At 35.8% G+C, this 25424-nt stretch overlaps 1 long non-coding RNA gene across 1 annotated transcript in view; it reads right to left on the bottom strand.

Annotated features, from left to right (window-relative positions):
• Positions 1–217: 217 nt before the first annotated feature.
• LOC142061065 (uncharacterized) overlaps positions 218–25424 on the bottom strand; it is a 129072-nt gene continuing 103865 nt past the window's right edge. The window contains exons 6-7 of the long non-coding RNA XR_012662044.1: positions 1046–1199; positions 218–784 (exon numbers count right to left, since the gene is read on the bottom strand). This is a non-coding gene — a long non-coding RNA (uncharacterized LOC142061065). The remainder of the gene's footprint in view (positions 785–1045; positions 1200–25424) is intronic.

Genomic DNA, 25424 nt, shown 5'->3' with positions numbered 1-25424 from the left:
TTTCATTGGCCTTGCTTGTAATAATAATTAAAACACAAACAATTTACTCTATCAGGGCGTTTTCCTTTCCCTATCACTTTTGCATTTATACAAACACAATGATTCATTGCTTTGATATGTGCATAGTATCAAGTCCCATGTTATTGGGAATTAGTTTAAATCTTATGAAAATGATGCTTCTGTAAGCAATAGTCACAAAGAGAAGTTAATACATGTATTTACATTAAAACATGTATTTTGTGCCAGAGAAACACACAGCTATTAAACACTGAATCCTACAATTCGGGGGAGGGGGAAATTAAGCCTGCAGTGGAATGGTACTCTGAAGTGCAGTGTTGCAAGTTTACATTATAGTGGCAGTATCCAATCAGTGTTTTTAATTCTTTTAATTACTGAAATCTCTAGAGTACATAATAGTGTGGGATATACACATGTATCTGTAATAAACAACATGTATCTTGAAGAAATGAATTTAGTTTTGGCAACAATGTGATAGGGAGATCAAAGAGCTAGCTGGCATTAAAAATGATTTAGATACATTTGTCATAGGCAGCTGTTATGCTAATCTCATTTATGCAGTTGTCAGCTGATAGGTTCTGATGAGCCAGCTTAGTGGGAAAATCATTAGTAGATCCCTATTGTGATAAATGTTATTTATTACTGTCAAATGGTATTAATGTTTGATTCAAAGATGGGAAATGGGCATCATCTACATGAAGTTCATCCATTCATGGTCAACGATGACAAAGGGAGCCTTTGAATTCCAGCCAAAGGAACTTCATTTCTGTAAGAAAAAAGAATAATGGATTTAATTTGCATATGTTTTAAAAGGGTAATGAAGTAATACGATGTTTATCTTGTTTGAAGAGTGGTAATTTTTGCTGGCATAGCTCCAGCAACATTTGAGTCATTGTGCAGCATTTGCTGTTCAGTTGTTGGTTGTGGAAGGGGCCTTTCAAAGCAGCAGGTGCACAAGGGGGGAGGAAGCTAAAATGATTTATTCATTAGGCCAAAAAATGAGCAATCTCAGTGTCTTTCCCCTTACCCTCCAGAAATATATTTGCAACCATCTTCCTTCATTCTTCTTCTGCTACATCAATATCTCTCTTCCTGTCTGTGGCATTGCCTCTTGAATTACACATAGATCCACACAGATTTCCACTCCATCTTTGTTGTGATTTGACTTTTTTCCACTTCATCTAAATAAATAAATGCACAGAGACAGTAGCATCCCATTCCAAACTATCAGGCATGTAGAAGTTGGGAGATGGTCATGTATGGCTGTATGTAAAATGGAGTATTTTTTATTAATTTTTCTTTTTAAAAGAAAATAACTCTATGTTTTGGCAGATTAGCTGTGCAGCTGGGTTTTAAGTTGTTGAAAGGTGTTCCCTCTGCTTGTGAATTTGCACAGAGACATCTCTCTTTCTCCTCTCTGTTCCAATATAGCTGCAGTGTTGTAACTTATTTCTAATTTTTTTAAGCTAAATAAAAAAAACCCCAAACACCTCAACAAAAAAAAAAACCCCTCAAACAAACCCACAAAAGACCCACCCAACCAAAATCTACTTATGGTGCAATCAGTCATACAGTGGCTGATTTAAATTACTCATTTCCAAACAGGCATCAGAACATTTAAACAGTATTTCAGTCTATATTCTGCCACTAGTATATTATTTATACACATACAAATTAATTCAGAGTAATCTGGAAGTTTTAAATAATTTTTTAATGTAGATTAATAAAGTAACAATGGCAATCTAAGAAAGAACTGACCAAAAAAGTACTGTAGTCAACATTAAGAAAAACAATCTTGCAACTCTTTCTGCGGGTTCTGCCCTGAGCTACTCATTAATAGCCTTCATATGTCAGTGATAAGGAATTCCTGTTAATCAAGACAACCTTGGTCTTTTTAAAGGCAGATAGATGCTAAATTCTCATTGGTGAATGATCCTTTCATCTAGACATCCTCAAATTCCTATGGAAAACTATCAGAATATTTTCAGTTGCCAGTGGTGGTACTTGAGCATGGATGGAGATAGGTACTATATACAATTTTGTAAAATAAACCTAATAATTTATATCTTCCAAACGAACTGGTAGCAGTTAATGCTCTATAAAACATGTAGAGAAAATAATACAGGGGGTTATGGATGTCTTGACTTTAAAGAATTTGGATCATGTTTTGGTGATGTAAGTACTCTATATCAACAAAATTTCTGGGTAGTTTTCAAGGTTAACTCTAAAAAGGCATCTATAGTATTAATTTTTGAGGTTATTAAAATACCCTGTTGCCATTTGGAGATCTGCAAAGAAAGCTTGCAGTGCAGTACTGCAAATAAACAAAAAGTCATCCTGTAATTGCTGTTGCTTAAAGATTTCTGACCTGTCTCAGCCCCATATTTAAAATATCTCTTGTGAGGCTGCTCTCAATATCACACCCATCCTTCTGAGGCAGAAGCCTTTGTGGTGGCAACTGGAGTCTGCTGTCCAGAATATGAGACTGTGCATACCCAATGGATTACCATGCTAGCAGACAGAATTGAACAGGCTGGTTTTTTGTGTTCTCTAGGTGGATGTAGAAGCAGATGTTCGCTCTGTCTATAACCTCTCCAAAAAGCTGATCTTTCAGACTAGTATAGACATAGCTGCTGACTATTTGACGCTATTTGCCTAAGTGTTACTAAGTCTTTCAGACCGCGTAAACAAGACTTATCAAAGATTCACAATTTACCAAAACATGAATCTTGACGTGCTCTGGATTACCACACCTCTGTCTCATGATCCGTATTGACTGCTATCCTATTCTTAGTACTGTATGAGAAGCTGCTCCATCTTCACTGTGATTTTTAGACCAAAAATTGTTTCAATAAATATGTATAATTTGTTTCTCCAAACAGCTGCATCTTTTGGAGGCTTGTTGCAGCTAGCTCTCCAAGTTTTCTGAGTTTGGATTTGAGTCCATTTCCACTGCTACCTCTCCCCATATATGCACTTAGATAAGTGGTTTCCTTGGTTACTTCTGGCAGAAACTACAGTTGACCATAACCCGCTGTTAGGGTGCTATTTAGTACATGGAATGTAAGACCTCAGATGTTATGTGTTTGCTAATTAGCTCCTGGCACTTCTCAGGCTTTTTTTTCTTCCCCCCCCTCCCCCCGCCCCGCTGTGAACATACTAGTTTGAGTTAAGATAGATTTAAAAATCTTGCTGTGGGAGACCACATATATCTTTAGATTACTTTGATAGTCCTCTGAGGCTGTTCCTTAAAGTAGATAGATTTGTCTCAATCTGTCTTTACATTGAGATGTGCTGGGCTTGCTCCATTTGTTGTGATAAGAGTTGCTTTGTAGGTCATAGGAGATAAACGTAGATCTTGTTGAGAGATTTGGTTGTCAAACTGTGTGATATATTCCATGACTACTAACGTCTGGAGAGTGTGGGATTGTTATGACATGTATAATATACTATAGGATTCATTCTGAAACCACTGAAATTCATCACTCACTAGCATACTGAATCACTAGTTCATCAAAAATACTGAAAGTAGCTAAAATTGCTTCCAGCTTACTAATAGCTAGTTGACTAGTTAACACTGACATCAGGATTATCTCTGGAAATGGTGCAAAATAATCAGTAAATGAACATGTTTCAGTGGGGATTTTTTTTCTTTTTTCTTTTCTCCTACTTTTCATCTCTCAGGTACTGCTTACTTTTCTCTGGTGTCACTTTTAGCATTGGGGTTAATATTGTCGTTTTGGAGGTGTTAAGTTTTAGTCCTGCAGCACTGTGGACCATATTTGTAATGCAAGCCACTTTCCAGGTGGCAGATCGTTCTTGTAATATGTGGTGAATTCTAGGTAAAACTTGAATTTCTGTTAAAAGGTGACAATCTTCTTGTAACTGTAATATAAAACAGATTTGTGCTAGTTCTTTCTAATATAGAGGATTAAATGGTATCTTGTGAAGTCATCCTTAAGCTTACAAAATATATTTTTTGCTCCCTAAAAAGAAGGAAAAAATAACTTGCTTTATCTAAGAATTTTTCTTTTCTGAGGTGATGCAACAAGCCACAAACCAAAAAAAGTTTCAAGAACATATGACATAAGTTATTTGTAGAAGAACTTGTGGATGATTTAAGGAGTGAAAGGAAACAGCTGTGCCATCAGGGGTTTGCTGGTTTGATATCAAGAGAAGCCTGTTAAAGAAATTGGAGGAAAACAAGCTGTAAGATCAGCCAGCAACAATATGAGGACAGGGAAAAAGGAAGTGCTGCTGTGATTTCTGTAGAAAGCGATAAGGCAGTGGAGCAATGAACTTCTGTCTCCTTCAGTCCAGATCCAGTCTTGTGGTTCAAGGTTGGTGAAGTGGGACAAAGGAAAATGTATCTCTTGGCAGCCTGAGGTTGCACCTAAAGAGGGCAGCAGGTTTTGCAATCTTTCATGACTCCCCCTGCATCTGGCATGGTACAGAAAAGGGTGAGAGTGTTACTGAGATGCTATTATTGCTTATGGAGAGAGGAAAGACAAGACAGCAGGAGCAGCAGGTAAAGGGAGGAACTTAAAGGCAGATACTAGGGTATTAGGGTGGGGTTTTTTAAAGACTTAAGACAAATATGAAGGTAACTTTGTCTATTTAGAAATTGTTCAGATAATGAATACTTTGAATTTGATATCAATGGTGATAGGCATTTAAAATATGTGATGACATATACAGGCAGAGAGTCAGGGAAATGACTTAATCAGTTAAGGATCTGCTGCAATAGAATGAAAAGCTTTTTGTTGTCTTGCAGGAACTGTAAGTAAACTGTAAGGAAAACTTAAAATACAAAAATAACACCTGTGTTAAAACTGCAAAGGTTTTCAGAGCACACACTCTATTTTTTTTTTAAATGTTCCTTTTGTACTTTATTTGGCATCTCATGATGCCTTTGGGAACAGCTTGCATAAAGTCATCAGTTGTCACCTACTTCCTGATCAAAAACTAGTGAATTAGTTTTTGACAAGTCTGGTCTGTATCACTATGCTCCACTCTAGTCTCTTAGGCTTTTGCTTGCCTGTAAGCAAACATATGTATAAAATTATTTGCTATCAATAGTGATGCATTCTCCCTGCAGACACATTAGGCAGCATTTTTAAAAGTTTACACAAGGACAAATCCCAGCCTATTTAAATGCTGAATCTCCAAACCTTTGGAGCTTATGAAGTCATTTATGTTAATATAAAGTCAGTGGAAATTACTCTAGATTGTAAGGAAGTCTTCTCTTAATTCCTGTTTTAGGTGCATGTGTAATATAGTCATGGCCATGCTAAAGAGTATAAATGCACAGGAAATGCATTCTTTAGAAGGACCTCATCCATTCCACTAACTAGAGCTGTGATCCTCTACCAATTTAAATTATTTTCTTGCAAAGCAAGTGATAATGATAAAAGATATTATCACATGATTCTGATTATCAGATACATAATATTTATAATTCTCACTTGGAAATCCAAACTTTATATAGAAAAGAATGCATTACGGTAAATAACTTGTTAAATAACATTGTAATTGTGTAAGATACATAAGAGAACTGCAATATAAATGAGAATCAACAGTAGCAAAATATTCTTGTTCCTTATGAGTACAACAAAATTTCTTATGTAGGGGTGGGGTCGTGGTGTGTCTGATCTGTTGTAGTGGTTAATAGTTACTTTAAGGAGACTGAAATTACATTACAACTGACACTTCTAGGATTAATTTTATAATTTCTGATTTTAATTTTGGTGAAAATGTATTTAAAATTATCTCTTGTCAGCTTTTCAAATTAAACGTAATGAAAGTTGATAATATTCTAATAATATTAAGCTGGTTTTGGTAGTTACTAAGGCCGGTATGAAAAGACTATTCAGGCTATGAAAATAGGAGATTTAAAAAAAAGTTTAGCAGCCTTGCAACAGAAATCATACAATGTTTTATAAATCTGGTCCCTTAACACATTCATGCCATGCAGTAATTCTGAAGATATTGCATATCTTGAGAATATGCATGAACAACTGAGGGTCAACCTATTTTCCTCTGAAGTTGGTAAGAATCTTTGCTGATTTCCAAGAAGAGTTCAGTCAGACCTGGATAAAGAACCAAGGATATCTTGGAAAGAAAGCCAGTAAGCTGAGGGGACAAGCGGTGACCTGGCATATTGTGTAGTTCTTGTGGAATAATGTATGGTATGAAAGGATGTGCTGTGACAAGGTATGTTATCTGAGTCGTAATTTCTTGCAATTTCAAAAACTCATTAATAGGGCCTTGTTCATGGAGTATCTATGCCATTAATATGGGCTTAGACAAGCATGTAGTAGGAGTAGGTAAGCTAGTAATTCTGATCTCTCAATTTTTTTTTTTTTGGGTAGCTGTGCTGCTGACCATCATCTGCCAGGTCACCCGTATAGTATGATATGAAACTACTTTTGATACAGCAGTACTGCTGCATGACATCTAGTGCTTCTGACCATCACTTAATAGAGCCATTCTATTAATGCTGGTCATCATGATACTTACGTTTTTCTCTCTCTGCTTTATGTAATGAGTAAATAGATTTATTGAGGCAAATATCTTTCCTAAATTCCCTTCAACTCACTATACTTCCTTCACTCTAGGTGGATATATTCTTTCCCTTACATTCTCAATATTCTGTTTATTTCAAAAAGGTTTTAATCACCTAGGATCTTTTTTCTAAGAATACTAGCTGCTCGCTCCTTTTGTGGACTAAGTTTTAGAGTTTCTGTAACATTTTGATTGCCCTTTTAATATCTTCACTCTTAGAATAGTCTTTTACTAAAGGGATAAGAACTATGGTTGCATTCCAAATGTGGCTTCAAGTCCCCTGTGTAGTATTAGAATGATTTATTCAAAGTCTTACTTTTGTTTACTATATGTATACTAGAATCTCTCTCACCTTATTAATTTAAATACTGTTAATCCTTGTGCAGATAGTCTTGGAGTTCTTTCCAGTACCAGGACCATAGTCAACTCCTATTAAATGTTTTGTGGCATATGGACATTGAGAGAACACTACCTTTTTTTTTTTTTCCTCTGTGTCATCTAATAGCCTTATCATTCTTTACAATGAATTGCAGATGCCAGTGAAACCACTAACAGTATCAGCCTGTGATCCCAGTCTATTTGTCATTCAGAATTTTATTGCCATTCTCTTTTTGTCTTTACAAGCTCTATTCTCTGGTTTTGTTTCATCAGCAAATTTCTTCACCTTCATACATATTTCATGTCCTAGGTCAGCGATATATAAAATGAACAAAAATTGGCCTAATACTGATTCTTATGGCATTCCACTAATCCTTTTCTCCCAAACTGCCCTGTCTCATAAACAGCTTCTGTCTGTGACATTTAAGCCAGTTCCCTATCCACATATGTGGCTCACCCCAATACCATACTTAATGACTTCGGACCAAATGCTCTTTTCAATTGTGTGGTGCAGAGGGAAATATAAGACTGAAAGAAGGGCAGAAAGGGAAAATGGAGGAGAAAGCAGAGACTTAGTGACCTTTCTAAAATTCATGCAACTTAAATTCCTTCTGCTGTCTCTCCTCAATTAAAATCTAGTTTTTTTCAGGTGGTTCTTCCCCTTCCGTTTTTACTCCTGAAGGTAAACTCAGCTTGTTGGCTCAAGATTGCAATTTCATTATTTGTTTAGACATATTATTTTGATTTCCTAATTTTTGGTTACTTTTTCATCAGTAATTTTTAAATGATCTATCCTGAAAGCATGTAAGTTAGCCCTGGTTAATAAGGCAAGAAAAGAAAGAAGTCAGATACTTCTGGACTTTAAGTTGAAAAGGGGACAGTGTACAATAAGTGTTTTTCATGTTATAACTAGCTCTAATCTAACCAGTGGAAAGTTTTATACCAGATAGTTATAAAAGTTCTTTCTATCCTTCTAGGTTAATTTGTGTATGTTTTATGTGACTTTTCTCTTTTCCAAGTTGTTGTTCTATATTTTTCTGGTTGTCTCAAGACCTCTGCGCTTCCTCCTTGTTGTCTGGAAGTCATATGTATCTACCAGTTCCTTTGTGGAGCTCCTTTATGGACATTGATTAAAAAATTAATTTGAGGTTTTTAGTAATCTATAATTATTGTTTCAATAAATTATTATTTTCTTTCCTGTGGCAGTTCTGTGGTAGTTCCGTCTGCTGTGCAGATCTCTTGGTTTTCATGTGCAGTAATTGAATGGTATTTTGTTCTTAGTCTTAACTATGTATACTATTGGCCTTTCAACTGTTTTCTTTAGTTATAATCTTTCAACGTGTTCTGTGCACCCTCTTTTTTTTTTTTTTTAAATATTCATGCTGGTTTTGTATCTCAATTGCTGCCTCTTCCTTTTATAGTTTGTGTTTCATTGTTTACTCTCTGGATATTTTGGATGTTATCCTAGCACAATTATTGCTCTAAAGTGTATGTTTCTCTTTCTCTGAGAACTTTTTTCTCCATATTGTCCACTTTGTTCAGTATGATATTTGATTATATTTCACCCAGCCCTGTTTGCATTCTTTCAGAATTTTTCTCCTGAAATTATCTTCACTAGATTTTCTTTTTATGTCATTTAAGCATGGTTCTTTTCATACTGCTTAGGTCCTCACTATATACAACTCCTTTCCAAATTCCACCTATTAAATATAGTAAATTCAAATAATGGCTGAAATATGATCATAATTGCTCTCTAATGCCCTTCAATACAATCCAGATATTCCCATTATCTCCGAGATCCTCATGCTTAGCTTTCTCTCTGGGATTTACAAATGTAGCTTCGCTCTTTCCTGACACAGCACAAAAATTAACTGGGGTCATTTGGATCTGCTTTCCCTTAATTTCAAGGAGCATGAAGGAAAATATAAACTCTTTATTTAGCCCATTTACTGGTTTTAGAATGGGCTGCAAATGTATGATTCACTGGAAGTATTGGTAGCATTATCCTCATCATTCTTAATGCCGCTGATTGCTTTTATGGAAGTTGAGTTCCATGTTCGTCTTCACGGAGGCTAAATTTGCACAGATTGGATATTGCAGGTTCTGCAAATTCGGGCAGGTATCACTTAAGAAAGCTATATCTTGACTAGTGGAATGGTAAGTACTTATAAATATGAAGTATGTAGAAGCTGTTAATTCCTTGTCCTTCATTACAGTCTAGATCAGTGAATATTGGATTCGGGAGTAAGGTGGTCTTAAGATGTAACCTTTAGTCCACCACTGATTTGCTGTTGTCTTAAGGCAAGTTGCTTTTCTTTGTCTTGCTTTTCTTGTACGTAAAATGAAGGCGTTTGAAAAATTATTGCTTTGGAGCTTTTCAGGTATTCTGGTACTTGGTTTATGAATTATATGGGAAAGATGACTACAAAATTAATACTTCTGTAATCAGTGCAGGGTTTATACGGTGTGAAGTAAAAAGTGTATGGGCTTCTGCAATGAATGAGGAGAATAAAATATTGAAACAGGTTCCTCTTTCTCTGATTGCTGAAGACAGCATACACTAAATGGGTCATTGGGATCCTGCAGGAAAATAATGTGGTGGAAACTGTTCTATTTTTACCTTGCTTCATCTCATACCATGGATTACTGCATATGTCCTGTAGTTCTTATGAGCATGGTGAGTCAGTCTTTAGAGGAACTTGGATGAACCTGGTCTGAGTATTAAATTTGAACTGAGCAGATGAGTTCTGCATATTTCAAGCTGTAAGTGTTTCAACACTGTGAGTGTTTTCACATGTCCAGTAAATAACAACATGCCTCATCTCTTAACTGCAGAGTTATAAGTTACACAGCTGCCTTAGGCAGGTGTGTAATTAAGTTCGTTATTCTTGGGTGGTGAAGTATTACAATGAACAGTTTAAGAGAAACTAAGTTTTGAACAGTAACATTGCTGGGGACCATTCACTTCTGTGCCAGTGCCAAAGCTGGTATAGGGATTAGGAAAGGAGTTAATGAATCTAGAGCAGAAAGATCTTTTTTTACTTTCTGAGGCAAATTTTGTCTTAAGGTGAAAGGATGACCTGGGTTCTGTGTCAAACAAAAGGTGATGTATAGCTATGAATTTACTAGGTGACATACTGCCTAGGAACATAACACAGGGATTAAGTCATGTTTCTATCTTGTGTTAGTTCAAAAACAAGTGTATTAAATATAAACTGATAAAAAACAGGAAGAGGTCCCAACAGGTGTCAGTCAAACTCAGAGTTTGCAGAGATTTTTACCCTTCGGGCTCCCTGGTTCATTGCAAAGCTTCTGAACAAATTGTTCATTTTCATGACTTTATAACCTATCCCACATAGGTTGTGGGCATTTTGTCTTTTGTAGACATTTAAATTCATTTGTATGTCTATTGTGAGTATATGATATTTTAGTTTGGTTTAGTTCTAACAAAAATTAGGAAAAGATGTCTAATAGGCCTCAATGTCCAGAAGGAAGAAATTCCCTTCTCTTTTTTGTTTCTGTCATCAGTTCGGTTTGTTTCTGGAGCTGTTATCCTGCACTTAGAGAATCTAAGAAAATCTCAGACATCTCAAAAATGTACCATTAAATAATTCATACCTTTAGAAACCACCCTTATATTGTATAAAGGGAAATAGTGGTGTCAGCACAATTTGTTTAAAATCCTCTTTGAAAGACAAACCCCTCCCTTTCCTAGATAGTGTAGCACAGTTTAACACTAGGGCAGAGGAAAAATTTTTCCTTGACAGAATATGGCAATTTTTCTTGTGCTTATACCAAAATATTCTCATTGTCTTCCCCTTCCCTCCCCCCAAATTGTAAAGTGCCTGTGCCTAGGCCTCAGAGATATCTTTACTTGCCTACTTTTCCTCCTTTATTTCTAAGAGTATTAAATTAAACAAAACACTTCCCTGGAATTAAAAATCCCCTCTGTAGGTGGATGAAGACTGATTTCTTTTCTCAAGGTAACAGATAATAAAGTCTCCCCTTCTCTTTTGGAGCATTTCTTTCATCACCTATTTGCTAGTTTGAAATTTTAGTTCTTGCTTTTTCTCTCATTCTTCAAACTCTGAACCTCTGTACAGTCAATCACTCTTCTTGTCATAGAGATGATAATAAAATTTTACCTGCCCACAGTTTTTTAGTCTTACTCACGTTTTATTGGAAATGTGACAGATATTCAATACACTTGTTGGCCTACAATTATCTTGAAGTATGCAGATTTAAACTGGACACTTACGATATGATCCCATTAAGTTTATTAGAATGACGGTTTGGAAATAGTATAATGTTTATTAGGGTTTCTTTTAATGGGTTCTTTAAAGGAACAAAACCCCAAAACCAATCAAAACCAAAAACCCCCAAAAAACAAACAAACCCTAAACAAACAGAAAACACCCAAGCAAACCTTCCCTCCTCAGTTCTTAAGAAAAAGGGTCTTGCAATATGTATAGGTGTCGTTGAACTAGATTGTGGTGTATGAGGTGCAGTGCAGATGTAGTTTCAGGCTTCAGCATAGACTGAAACACAGCAACCTTCCCAGAACCCTTTCTGTACTCGAGAGTTAGCTAGTGGTGACTGAGTCATCTGTCTCCCCTCTTGCTTGGATGTACAGAGAGCCGCAATCAGCTCTTCCTAATTTCAGCGTAAGTGCATTTTTCTTGAATTGTTTAGGACAGCTGACACTATAGGGAGGCTCCTGCAGAGCCTTTGCACAATGGGCACAAACAAAAGTCCCTCCTCTGGGGGAAGCTTGCTTGCAGCTTGCTGATTTTTGGCTCTTACAGTATGTTAGACATGATGGTAGCTGCTGTCAGGAGGGTGTTGGCTATTTTTAAAAAGGCCATTCAGCAGCTGAACTCTGCATACCCCGAGTACCATGTCTTCAACTCAAATGAACTTTAAGGACATAAAATATTCATGCCAGTTTTTCCATCACTAAGCAGCAACATAGCTGATGTACAGGTTTCTTACTGGCTGGATATTCAGCAGAGTCTCAAACTGCTTTCATTTGTCAAAAGCCTCCAGTAAATTTCATATTTTGGATTACGAAACAACCATTCAGTTTATTAGCCAATATTTAACAATATGGAATAATTTATGTAGATGTAGTCGCAAGACATACTTTTGCTGAAATGCTCTAAAATGCAGCTTGTCCATCAAGAAATGTCTTTAATCCATTTGCAAAAATCACATGATTTGACATGGTGGTCAAATCCTTATCTGAGGTCTGGGGAGCTGAGAGCCCTTCATCTGCTGGAGGCTAAGAAGGCTGCTCTGACAGCAAAATGGTAAGGGGTACTAAGTATTTATTTTAAGATCTATTTTGAGAATGTAAGTGTGCAGTCTGTGGTGTTTCAGATGTTGATCTTCTCCAACTGGCAACATTCAGAGAGGGAAAGAAGTTACTCCTTCACAGAGGAAAGAAACTTCCACAAATTGATAGCATCTTCTCACAACATCCTGCTGCCACCATTTCCCTTGTGTGTGTGTAATTCCCAAACAATACCATGTTTGCAGGCACAATGAAAACAGAGCACCAATGTCAGCTTTCCAGTTGTTCAAAATTTTTAGTTTCATCCCAAAAGGTGTTTTCTTATGAGAAAGGAAGCACACTTTTTTTCAAAAGGGCCCTTTCTGCCATGGACAGATTGAAGCTGAAAACTTCAGCTAAAAGGCATTCCTTGGTGGAATAATCAACTTTGTTTTAATTAAAACTGACTTAGTGCTTGTGAAAGCTGCTGGGATTATGGTACCAGAAGAAAATGAATAGTTTTGCTGAGTAATAAACTTATGCAAGAAGGTAGTTGTGGTTGGTATTCTTTAACTCAGTTCCAAACAAAGAACCAAGTGAAATGTACAGTACATGTTTCTGGTAATTGAGGGAAGATAGTTTATCAGCTTACAAAAATAACCAGTTTGCTTTCTATCAAATATCCTCTGAGGGGGTTTAATACCCACCTTTCAAGAAACTGGTTGGAAAAATGTAAGTTGTGATTCAGGAGTTGTTATTTCAGTTTTCTGTGGTAGCAGTTTAACTGTAAATCAGCGTGCAAAAGTGCATGCAGGCATCTGAAGACATGGCTTATTTTGTTGTTTGTGGGAAAGATATTGACTTTGTGTTCTACAGCTTGGATGTATCTATCTTTCTATATGTATAGCGTAAATATTACAGCTAGAGTGGTTGAAAATTTTTGAATAAAAAGTGTAGGCAGGGAATTTTTTCTTGGCTTTTCACCAATTTTCTGTAAGATAGAAATATTCTGTGTCTGCCAGTTCATTTTAATGAGGCTTTGCTGCAATTGCAAGTGAAATCTCCCTGTACTGCAGAAACATGATTTATGTGTGACAGTGGAGTGTGTGAGCTGCAGGTCAAACAGTAAATATTCTACCTTGCAGCTAGGATGGTTTTGTGGTTTTGGCATTATCTTTTTATTTATCTGTGTTCTGATATGATGCCTGTACTATGTTTTCTGAGCACTGGGTTTAATTTCTGATGCTAATATAGATTGTCAGGGTGACTTTTAGTTAAATATCTCTTTCAGCTTCAGTTTCCCAGTTTTTAAATTGATATAATATTTCCATATGTTAGAGGGTGTCAGGAGTGCAAAGTTCATATTTGTCAGGAGAAATAAGTGACAGAAAGCAAATATCACAGTTAGTGAGAGCAAGCTTTGGAAACACTAACAGGATAAAAAGCAATGACAGCAGTTGTTACTGTCATTTAAATTTTATTTTAACAATGAAGTTTGAAATTAAAAAGAAACTGGAATGCACAAATTAAAAGCATAATTTGTATACATCATATGGTGGTTGGTTGATGTTTCTATGAATGCTTGCAATTGTCTCCTGCTGCCACTGGGGAGTTCTAAATAGGAAACAGTTCACAATAGCAGTAGCCATAAATAAGTTTTACTTCTGTTTATATTGTAATCAGAAAATAACAACATACTAAAATGCCAAGGCTGAATACTGGAGTGGCAAATTTCCTTTAAACTTTAAAGGAAAGATTCTAATACAATGGGATACATTTTAGTTTGTACTTTGCAGATCGTATCATGTTTCATAATTTAGTCTGGTATTGGAAGGATGTTATGCTTTAAACAGCAGCTGTACCTAAGCACATTGCTGTGCCTCCAAGTTTAAAGGAAAATTGAGGGTTTTCGGGGCGGGGGAGGGGGAAACCCCCGAAACCAATAACAAACCGCACCTCATCATAGTTACCACTGAGACTTTTCCCCCCTTAAGTTAGAATACTGTGTACAGTTTCTCTTAAGTGATTTGTGACTCTTACTATTTTATCAGACGTGGTCATTCAGCTGCCTCTGACATTCAGAGCTCCAGTGAAGGCAACTCTGAGATTTTTCAAGTTTGCCCTGTGACTGGAAACCAGCACTCAGTGCTAACAATCTCCCCACCCACAGCCAGATTTATTACATGTTCTTAAATGCTCTTATTCTCTCTCTCTTGATCCCAGAATATGGACCTGGTAAGTCTTGATCCTCAAGGCTTCAGTTACTCTGTATGTCTTGTCTAGATTTTCCTGTATTGATAACAGCTGACAAGTATGCTTATCGGGAACAACCTGAGTTCACAATGTGAATAGTGATAGGGTACTGGTATTGCTCAGCCAAGCTTTATCAGTGCTGGGACATACCTCTGAAAAGCTCAACCTCTTGACTTCAGATTGACTCCGCAGTTTAGTGACTATTGCAGTGTCCATCTCATTGCAAAAGCTTATCCTCAGTAACAATAAAAAAAAAAAAGCCATGATACGTTTTGTCCACATCAGGGAAGACTTTTTGTCTATGCAAGCAGGTAGAAGATGTAGAGAAGGCAGGTGTGAAAGAGAGATTACAAGGAGTAGGGAAGGAATCAGTTTATAAATGCTATGATTAATCTCAGTTTAACTGACTGGAGAATACAGTGTTTTTGCATTCTCATTAAGTTTTGCTGAGTGTTTCTACTGTAAGGTGGCATTGGGCTTATATATTCTGAATCTGTCTTCAAAAGACAAAATATGGTCACAGTATTCTGTGTACCTCCTTTTGCCTCAAGGCTGCTTATTAGAGAAGCCTTGTGTACAAGAATGACAATGCTAGTATTCTTGTCTTCTAGACCATCAGATCATCTCAGTCACGCATAAGCCATCTTTGGTTCTCTTTATTTTACAGTAGTTATAAACAATCCAAGCCCCTGTTGAAGACTCTGTCTCATCCTTGAATATCCTGAAATTCCCAATAGCTAAAATGGGTATTGTGGGGAAACTTAAGGATTTATCTCTCAGTGGCGTTCACATCCATGGTGGGGACAACATCAGCAGAATTCTGAAGACTCCACTGTCTTATGCCTCTTCTATTAGCACTAAACTTCTAAAATTAAGCATGTGAAGACTTCAGGGGCAAATCACACTGCATGAAGTTACTAAATTAAGCTTTGCTTTGCCAATAGTCCTGATTTTCAGTTTCCAAAAGCTAGACTTGCAAATAAGCAGACATTTTAAAGTGGAGTTACAATATTATATTTTTCAACAGTATTTCCTGTACTCTCGAACTTGTAGAGCTATTGCCTATGTTTTACCCTATAAAAGCATACACTAAAGTGCTGTATTTTTTGAAAATAAATAAAAATAATATTTTCCCTCATTTGAATCAACGAAAAGTAGAAATCATTTTGATGCAACTCCAACCACAGAATAAACTTGTCCATTGTAATATCAAGCATTTTAACGGAGTCTAGAAATGAAGAGGAAAACACTGTAGATAGTCATAGCATTAAAATTAGGGTATTGTGCGAAGTTTTTAAAGTGCATTAAGCATGCTTCAGCATTCCAGCACAAGCAATCATAATGAGAAAAGAATCTTCAAGATAGTTAAACACCATTAGCAAGGATGGGCTTACGCTGTAGCAGTTCTTACTGTTGGGTTATTTTTGTCACTCTTGTGGTCCAAACCAACTACTTTCCTATTCACTATATAGAAGAAAAATATTTTATATGCTTTATTGCAGCAGCATGGGGGAAAAAGTGATTTTTTTGAGACTTCAGAAGAAATGAGCAGAGTTAGTGCTACTTTCCTTTAAGATTTTATCTAGTAATTTCATAGAAACTGCAGTGCCGAAGAACGGTGTTGAACTCTGGGAACAGGGCACAAGGGACCTGCACGTACAAATATACTTGTAGAGATTGCCCACATAAATTAATCTTAATTCTTGATAGGATGATATATGGACAGTCTCTCTAATGGAATAACCATGAAAGTTTTCTCATCAAGGACTTAAAAAAAATTCATGTGCAAACGCAGAGTATGACTCTATGAGTGAGAGTAAGTGAAACTGATGCCAGCTTTTCATATGAAATTTTATTAAGCTTCTGTTTCTCAGAACAAAACAGAAATCTGACAATCAAAAGCCACTTCACCTATTCTCCTTGACTTGTATCAGGTTTTTTTCAGTGCTGTAGCAGAGGCAGGAGCAGGTGCTGGTTTAAAACCCTGTAAAGTTTTTTCGTCTCACTGTGATGATGAAACAGTGGAAATACTGACTGCCTGTCACATATCAAGCAATTAAGATACCAAATTGCCCACGAGATGTTTGTAACAGGAGATTTTTAGTACCTCAGCTGTTGTAATATGTAGATACTATAGTCTGTGCCCTCTTACCTGCTATAAAATGAAAGGTAGGGCCCAGCATTGGAATATGTTCCAGGCCAGGTATAAACTGAGTTTTAAAGATCAGATTTGCATATTGTTTTGCATGCGTTTTTGAGATAGATGATCAGGAAGGGCAGACACTAGAATGTAGGTTTTTCCTATGATAGTTGAGCTATGGAATCCTTTGTGAAAGGGTTCTGTGAATGCCGAAAGTTTATGCAAGTTGTTGGGGAGATTCACAAGGTTGTGAAAGAAACAAGTGTGCTTTTTAAAGTGAATAATAATAGTAAGTAAATAAAGTAGAAATGTACTGCATAGAAAATAGGAAATCCTGTAAGTCATAACAAGTCTGAAGCAACTCAGTGTTCATTCAAAAAAAGAAACACATCTATATTTAGCTTCATGTTGATTAAAACATATAAAAACACGGCTCGTTGGACAACGAAAAATATATGGTCACTTAGGCAAAAGTTGTCATAAGATACTATAAACAACATGTAAACAACATAAATTCGAGCAGGTAGCACATCTGGTGGTTCAAAATGATTGATTCCCCCCCAAAGCTGTAAGGTAAATTACTGGGAATGATGTACTTTAAACCAAGGAATTGTAATTAGAATTTCCTTAAAACATTCTTCTAGAATGTCCAAAAGCTGCATTCAAGAGAAATGGCAGTACTATCTACAGTATTAACCTCCCTTTAAGCTGTGAAACAAGTATAAAGATATAACAAATAATCTGAGAAATATGAAGACAAGGGCTGCGAAACTATAAGGAAAGCAAACAGGCAGATGATTCTAAGACTGCAGAGCTATATGCCATAAGAAAGGATGAATTAGGAATAATCAAAATTCAAACAAAAGGCATTGAGCCACTATGAGATGGAAGTGATAGAACTAATGTTGATCAGAATTTTTCTGCTTATGGAAGAAAAAGATAATGTGTTCATCATATGGTGATAATGAAATACAGTTTGATTTGGATTAAGGAAGAACTACAAAGGATAATGAACAACTACTAAAGCTAGATATCTTAAAATCAGCTCAGAATTTTAAAACCAGCTGGGAAGCTTTCTGGGTGATCAATTTTGATTTTCAGTAAGTCATGTACCATAGAGGAAATTTCATGTGGGTGCAAGAAAGACAGTGTTCTTCCAATATTTTAGAAAAGGGTAAATGGGATGATCCAGATAATTATAGTCTGATATTATCAGGTTATAATTAAGAAATGGATCAATTCTGTGAAGCATCTAGGTAGCTGCCAGATCACAGTGCTAGTTTTTTTGTTTGGGTGTTTTTTGGGTTTGGTGGTTGGTTTTTTTTTTTTTTGGGGGGGGGGGGAGGTTGGTGGGTTGTATTTTTTTTTTTTTAACAATTGGACTAGAAGTGATTGAATTCTGTTTATGTTTCAGTGGAAATATAATGCAAATACTTTATAGAATTTTATTTTCTCCGCTTGGATACAAAATCACACTCTAGTGTTTTATGGAAATTTCAACCACAAATCTGCTAATTGGAAATCAGATTCTTTCCTGAACTGGGACAAAACTGTAGAAATAGTTTTGGATTACATGATTCATATCTAAATTTCTTCTGAAATTCATAGAGGAGACTTTTGCTCCCCACTTAGTCTCATCTTTATCTTAAACAGATAAGTACATTTAAATTGCTGGATATGGTCTCCTGAGCTTTGTATTGTGATTCACCTGAGTTGCTCTGTAGTAACAGAAATTCCTGTATGTTTCTGCATGACTTTATGGAAAGGAATGAAGCAAGAAACTCTCCATGCAAATATATGTGTATTATCTGTTTAAAAACAAAAACAACCTCCCGCCCCAAACCCTAAATGAAACAAACAAAAAAACCAAACAAAAAACACCAAACAAACACAAAATGAACAAAAAAATCCCACCACCTACCCAAAACACACCCCCCCCCCAAAATCCCCCAGTCCTTAGAGGATTTATTACTGGTCCAATATTTATGGCTTCTTCAGATATAACATTACAGTTAATCTGCAAACAATATTAATGCACATCATTTCTTTAGGCTGGACTTGTTCCAGTCATCTTCCTCTTCTTCCATTAGTTAAACAGCTTAGTGTCATTAGTTACCTGGCAAGTTGTTTACTTAGATACTTCCTTTGAGAGTTTGGGAAAATCACAGTATTTAGAATAGTTTAGAATAGTTTAAAGATGTGGCCTCATGTATATTGAGCTGCACACCTCAAAGCTTGCATGCTTTGTAATGCTTTGCTCAAGAATCCAATTTATTGAGAACTTGCAAAGGTACAGGCATACACATTGCATAGAAATTTAGCCCCACTTAAGCCCCTGTTGCAGAGACTTCACTTGGCTTTTAGATCTTGGTAACTAGACGTGAATGATAATTTAGCAACATAGATACATAATTTACAGCCTCAGTAGGTAATGGAGAGAAAGGAGAAACTGCAGTTTCTTTGGGAAGTGTGGAGAAGGACAGGAACTACTAGAGAGAAGAGTAATAGGATTTGATTGATGAATAATAGTTACGCAGTGATACTACAGTGATTCAAATATCTATTATTGCACTTTGAATATTTGTACAACTTGTACTATAACCGGTCAACTACCTTTTTCACACCTCTCAATTGTGTTTAGAATACTGAAATAGCTGTACTTCTTTCTACATGTGATCCAAACGTGATAGAAATCCAATACTGGTACAATAGCTGGTGAAAACCACATCCTATCATCTTCGATGAATATTAAATATGCAGTTTTGAAAACTATTGAAAACTATTTGCAGATCAAAACAGTTTCTTAAACTAAAACTGACATAATAATTTGCCTTATCAGTCTCTAATTTCAACAGAAAAGTTTGCTACCGTGTTTTGACCTTTGATTAGCATCGCTTATTATGTTAATGAAGAGAAGGCCATGTAAAAAAGCTGGCTCTGCTTTCTTAAGATGAACAGTTAAAACTAAATAGTTTTAAAATTTCTTTTGTGTAATGGTTGTCCCTTTATTTAACGTTTAAAGGTAAGAGGAGTTGAGTATTTTATTCTTATAAAAATTCTTTTTAAACACTACCTGTAATTTTTAGGGAAATAAAACATGCAGGCTTCAAAAATCTCTTTTGAAAACAAAGCTAGCATGATTCTTATTATATGCAACAGAAGAGAATGGATAGAAGGCACACAGTATCCACATTAATGGTTACTGTGGTATGGGCAAAGATTACTTCTTTTTTAAGTTGGTAGAAACAAATTCTTGATGAATGAATGCCTGCAGCAGACATGTCAGTAAAGGAAAAAGCTATATTAGCTTTCTTTTTGAGGAAAAAATGTGAAATGTAATCTCTCTGAAATTTCTTGTGGAATTCTTTATAAAAGATGTTTTCTATGCAGAGAGATTACATGCCAGAAATGCAAAATGAAGTACAAAATAAGCCAAATAGTGGTGAACATCCTAAATGTCGAAAATAATATATAATGGATGATACTTTAAATCTCATTAAAAACAGCAGATATGTAACTTCCTAGCAACCAAACCTCCAGAGTCTCCCTGGAAAGATGTTCCTTCTCTAAGGGCTCCCTTGGATAAGTGCTTTAATAAATGAAGCACATACGGAAAGCATATCAGTGTTCCCTGTGTGCAAAATATTTCAGTATTCTCAAAAGCCTCATATGATTGTATAATTTCCTAATCTGATATAATCAACACAAAAACTCTACATTAAATTAATGTTCAAGATCTAATTTTAGTCAACAAGAACCATGACAACTACACACAAATCTGGTACTCTATCCTTAATTTCCCTTTTGCTCTACACTAAAAGCAGTGTCCCAGAGAGCTCTGGGCTGATTGAGATGCCATCTCCTGGCTGAGCTATAAAACCAAGTTGCAGGCTTATTGTGGTTATTCAGGATGCTATAGTGACTGTTTCCTGGCCCAAATCCAACCCTGGTAATTATATTTAGATTTTGTAATTTCTCTTTCCACTTTCATCTCAATAGGGTATTCTTCCTTGCTGCCTGTCCTGGACTGCTGTGTAGTGTTAATGTGGGCTGTTAAACAGCTGCTGTGTTTCTCCCTGCAAGTGGCTGCATTTCAGTGGTGGGTAAATTACTATATCATACAGTGCCTTGAGAATTTGCAGGATAAAGGACACTTATTGTTTTTATTTTACCACTTGGCACCTAAGTTTTATTGGGGTCTTGCCTATAGGTACTTCTGTACGACATACACGTGTTTCAAGGCCTAAGTGCAACAGGGCAAGCCAAAGAAGAGATAACTGCCTTGATTCTTAACGTCCTAAATGTTGAGAATTTTCTTTGAGATTATATTTATTGGTCTGTCAATTTTTTTAAATTGCAACTGCAATCCTGATCAATGGAACATAAAATATAACCCTGCATGTGGATCCAATTTTTACTGTAAAAATCACAGAATCACAGGTTGGAAGGGACCTCGGGGATCTGTGTATGGCCTGCACCTGTTTTACATACTAGCTCCAAAAATGGCATATTCATGACAGGGGAGAGTGAATTTTTCAATTGATCTTTTTTAAGGGAAACACTATTTAAAAAAAAAAAAAGCCTTGAAGAAGCAAAATATGAAACTGAACAGATGATAAATTCTGTGATATATTTAGGTTTAATCTAATAACCTGAGTCCAACTATCAACAAAATAATCATAAATGATAGTATGGTGCATTTCTACTGAATGCCTAATGGTTGTTCAAGTCATGATACAATATCAATGGAACACAGAAAATTATCATATTCATAAACATGTGAGATTCTACTGGCATTCTGTTTGCTCCCTTAGACATCACACAATGTCAGTGCTACTGCATTGGACACTTCTGTTGACATTTTACCAGGCTCATGGGTCCTTTAAATATGATATGAGGGCAGTGGGACTATTAAGATTTTGTCAGAACATGTTATTGACTTTGCAGATACAGTAACAGCTCTTTGAAAACTACGTATTCTGTGCATGAAGATCCCTTTCTGAAGACAAATGACTCAGGTTTTTGTTATAATAGCAAACTAAACCTATATAACTAGAAGCTGGCATTTAAACTGTCAAATCCAGGTTCTTGTAATTAAAAACCTGAAATCCTAATCTGTTGTTGCCAATTGAAAGGAACAGTTTAGCAGACAAATGCTTTTTTTTCTTTAAGGCAATTAATTCATACTAACAGCAAATATGTTGCATCATTCTTCACTCTGATATTAATTAAACTGGCCAAACTAGAATCTCCTAGAAGTCCAGCTTTTAGTGGGATGATGACTAACCTTTAGCATTGCAATCCATTCAGACAAGAGTATGATGTCATTTTCCTTTTAAACCTTCCAGCTTGCTACAAGTAACTATTCTTTAACAACTTAGCCTTCAGTTGTTTTTGTATCAGAAACTACAATCGTCTCATTAGTACAGACAATGAATTTCTGTTTCATCAGTTCCTATCTTTAGCATACATTTTGGCAGGTCCTTGTTTAAGTGTATGTGTCGCATATTTATCTCACTCTTTCACTAAATGCATTTAAAATTTTGACTTGGCTTATGGATATTTGCCCTTGGAGTTAGTGTAATGTCCATACATCTAATTGATAAGTTATAATGAATTTTTTGTAGCTTTAACCAGCCATTTAAAATAAATAAGGTCATAATTATCAGTTTCCATTTACCCATTTATTAAATAACAATGTTCACACTGAGCAGTCTGATTTTGTGTTACAACAAGGCAGTCTCTACGTGATGACAGATGGTGTTTCATTTTGCCGACACTGTGCTAAAGTGCTGTGAGTTGTGATGTGTTTGATTTTATTAGAGATCAGATTTAACACATGCATACTACATAACTGCAATAGCATTCCCATTTCTCATCTGTAGGAGAAAATGAAACTGTGATGAAATGTAATATACTCACCCTCAGGCAGAACTAGTGGGATTGGGAATTGCAACATAATAAATCTAATGGATATTGCACTACAGGACACCAGAAATTTACTGTTATTATGTTCAGGGAAGGAACTTGGTTTTGTAGAACTCACTTTTATTTCACTGGCATCAGTGCAATTTCACATTATTTAACCATTATATCCCAACAGTTTGCTGCACTGAAAAAAAGTAACCTAAGCTTGGAGGAACAGGGGAGTAAAAGAGCCCAAAAGGGAAAATACAAATTCTGAATAACAAATGACTGAAATTATTAAATGCAAATTACTGCCTGACAAAAACAGTTATGGTATAGTTAATAGTGTCTTATTATATGCATGCTGAAACTCCATTTATCATTTATAACAATAGAACATTAAATATAAATATTACGTATTAATAGAAATTAAAATACCCAATTTATTTAATCAAAGACATTTGTCCTTGAATTCTATTCAAGTTTAACAGGTATTAGGAGATAATATTTATTTTTATATGACCCAGGAATATGTGCTTTAAATGTTTACGTTTCTACTGACAGTCAGAAGGGACTTTGCTTTGATCTGATCTAGTACATCTGCCTTTTGGCTTTCCTAGAGCATGCATTTTATGTACACTTAATCTACTTTAAGGATCCAGGGATCCTAATTAGAAGTGCATCATGGTAATTCCAGCACGAAAAAGGAAGAGATATTATAGTTTAATCATATGCTAATAGCTTAATAGGTTTGGCATGTTGTCACAGTGTATTGAGTAAGTTGGTTTCTCAGTGTCTTGAACACATCTCTGAACATTCCTGGGTGTGCCTGTTTGCTCACACAAAACTCAGTTTATCTTTCTGAAACATGAGTACATAGGATATTCAATTTCCCCTTTTTATGCTAGTTGAAGAGTACGTTTTCAGAGGCCTTTAAAAAATTTAATTTTTTTTTTAAAGGCTGTATTTACCCAGATTGCAACTCCAGAATTTTGGGTTTTTTTCTGTTTTCCAAAATGACATTGATCTTGTTAACTAGAAATGGTCTAAGTGAACTGAATGAAGGACATCAATTTCTTCCTGCATATGCTAACTTTTAACCCTTAATTTCTTATAAAATGCAGTACTTGCGTCCTATTTCAGGAAAAAAATTGCTTTTAAATCTTAGAGTCTTAGAGCCTGTGTCCTGAATGAAATACCAATCCTTGTCATAAAAACTCACTTGGAGGACTGCATTTAGCTCCACCTCACTTGAGGAGAAGCAGCAGAATGAGTCCATTGTGGAAAGTAAAGCCAAAGCTTTCAAGAGTAGCTGTTAATTTGGGATAGTTCTATTCTTATGTTGAATAGTGTTTAGACACTAAACACCTGTTTGTTAGCGCTTAGCATTCTTGCTGTAATCACATGAGTTGTGAACTGAAGCTGTCAGTGAGAATTGGATTTTTTGGGCCAGATCGCTTAGACTGAGTAGTGGGGAACATTGAGCAGCCCTTTTGTGGAAAAGGTAATAAATCACATCAGGTTTAAAATAAATATCACACAGCACAATATGAGGAACTAACACCCTGGGAACTAGAAATAGTATAGGAGTGCTCCAGCTAATTGGAAAGGTGCAGCGCACATCAAGGCAACTGTATTGCCCTTGGGTCACAAGATGATACTGCTTCATGTTGTACTGGTGCTCTGTATATAAAGATGGATTTGCCAGAGGGTACCTGGTGGGATACAGGTAGATATGCTCTCTGATTCCAGATGTCTTAATATAATACAGTATAATCAACGTATACATTTTAGTAGAACAGCTTATTTTGAGAAGTAGAGTTAATTTTTCCAAATGAAGAAACAAGCAAGATGTGGTACTTGACATAGAAGTACAGCCAAAGGCTATGATATAGCTGCCAGTTATTGTTCTCAAGTTGTGTGGGAGGCCAGAGAAAAGTCAGTGTGATCAACAATTCAAATTTGGCACCACAGGCTTAAAAATACATATATTCATGTGTGTTGTTAGTTTTTCTCACAAGAATCACAAATATGAGTATATATACTCTTAAAAGCCGCATGATGAGGTACAGAAAGGGTATGTTATTTCTTTATTTTGTATGGCAGTGCTATTGTCTTGGTGACAGGGTGTTTTGTGTACTTCTTGCACAGCATTGTCCCCATACTTGTTTACAGCTCCTAGATGCTCTAGTATATGGAAATTAAAGCATCTTCAAGAGTAATCATTATGTCCTTTATGACATGTAGATCTTCTATTATTCTGTCACCTTCCTTATTCATTTTAAGGAAAAATACTTAAGACAATTTTATAGTTTGACAAGTAAAATTAAAAGCTATTTTCAGTTTGTTTAGTACAATTTAGAATTGATATGAAATTTTCTGCCAGTATTTTCTTGGAAAGATATATATACACAAATATATATATAAATATTTTTCCAAATTTCATATGCCAAACATTTCTACTATTTGCAAGCAGCAGGTGCAGGTAATACACTCCTAAAGGGTCAGTCCATAGGAGTTTGTTGATTTGTTACTTCTGCTCTAAAGAAAAGTAATGAAAGCAGTTGTAAAAAAGCTAGGTGTGTGTAAAAGGATTAATAGTCTATATGGAATATCCTCTTAACCACTACTTTACCTTTCAACCACAGTATGGTAATCTTTCTGTAAGTAGTGCTCCTTTGGTTGCATGAGTGGAAACAGTGACTTTATATCACATAGATATTTATTTATGAATTAATCAGTAGACCTACAAAATACTCATTTTCTGTCAGGTGCACTGTAAACCTAGTCTGTGATGCTCTCTGTTGAGAGGAGCTCAATTATAATGTTAAATTTTTTGTTTGACCAGCAGTTCAGTATGTTAAGTGCTGGCTCCAGACTGCTGGCAGTTAA

The sequence above is a fragment of the Phalacrocorax aristotelis genome, chromosome 8 (assembly GCF_949628215.1).
Source record: "Phalacrocorax aristotelis chromosome 8, bGulAri2.1, whole genome shotgun sequence".
Lineage (NCBI taxonomy): Eukaryota > Metazoa > Chordata > Aves > Suliformes > Phalacrocoracidae > Phalacrocorax > Phalacrocorax aristotelis.
Note: the sequence above shows the minus strand (reverse complement) of the source record. Positions and strands in the feature narration are given on the sequence as shown.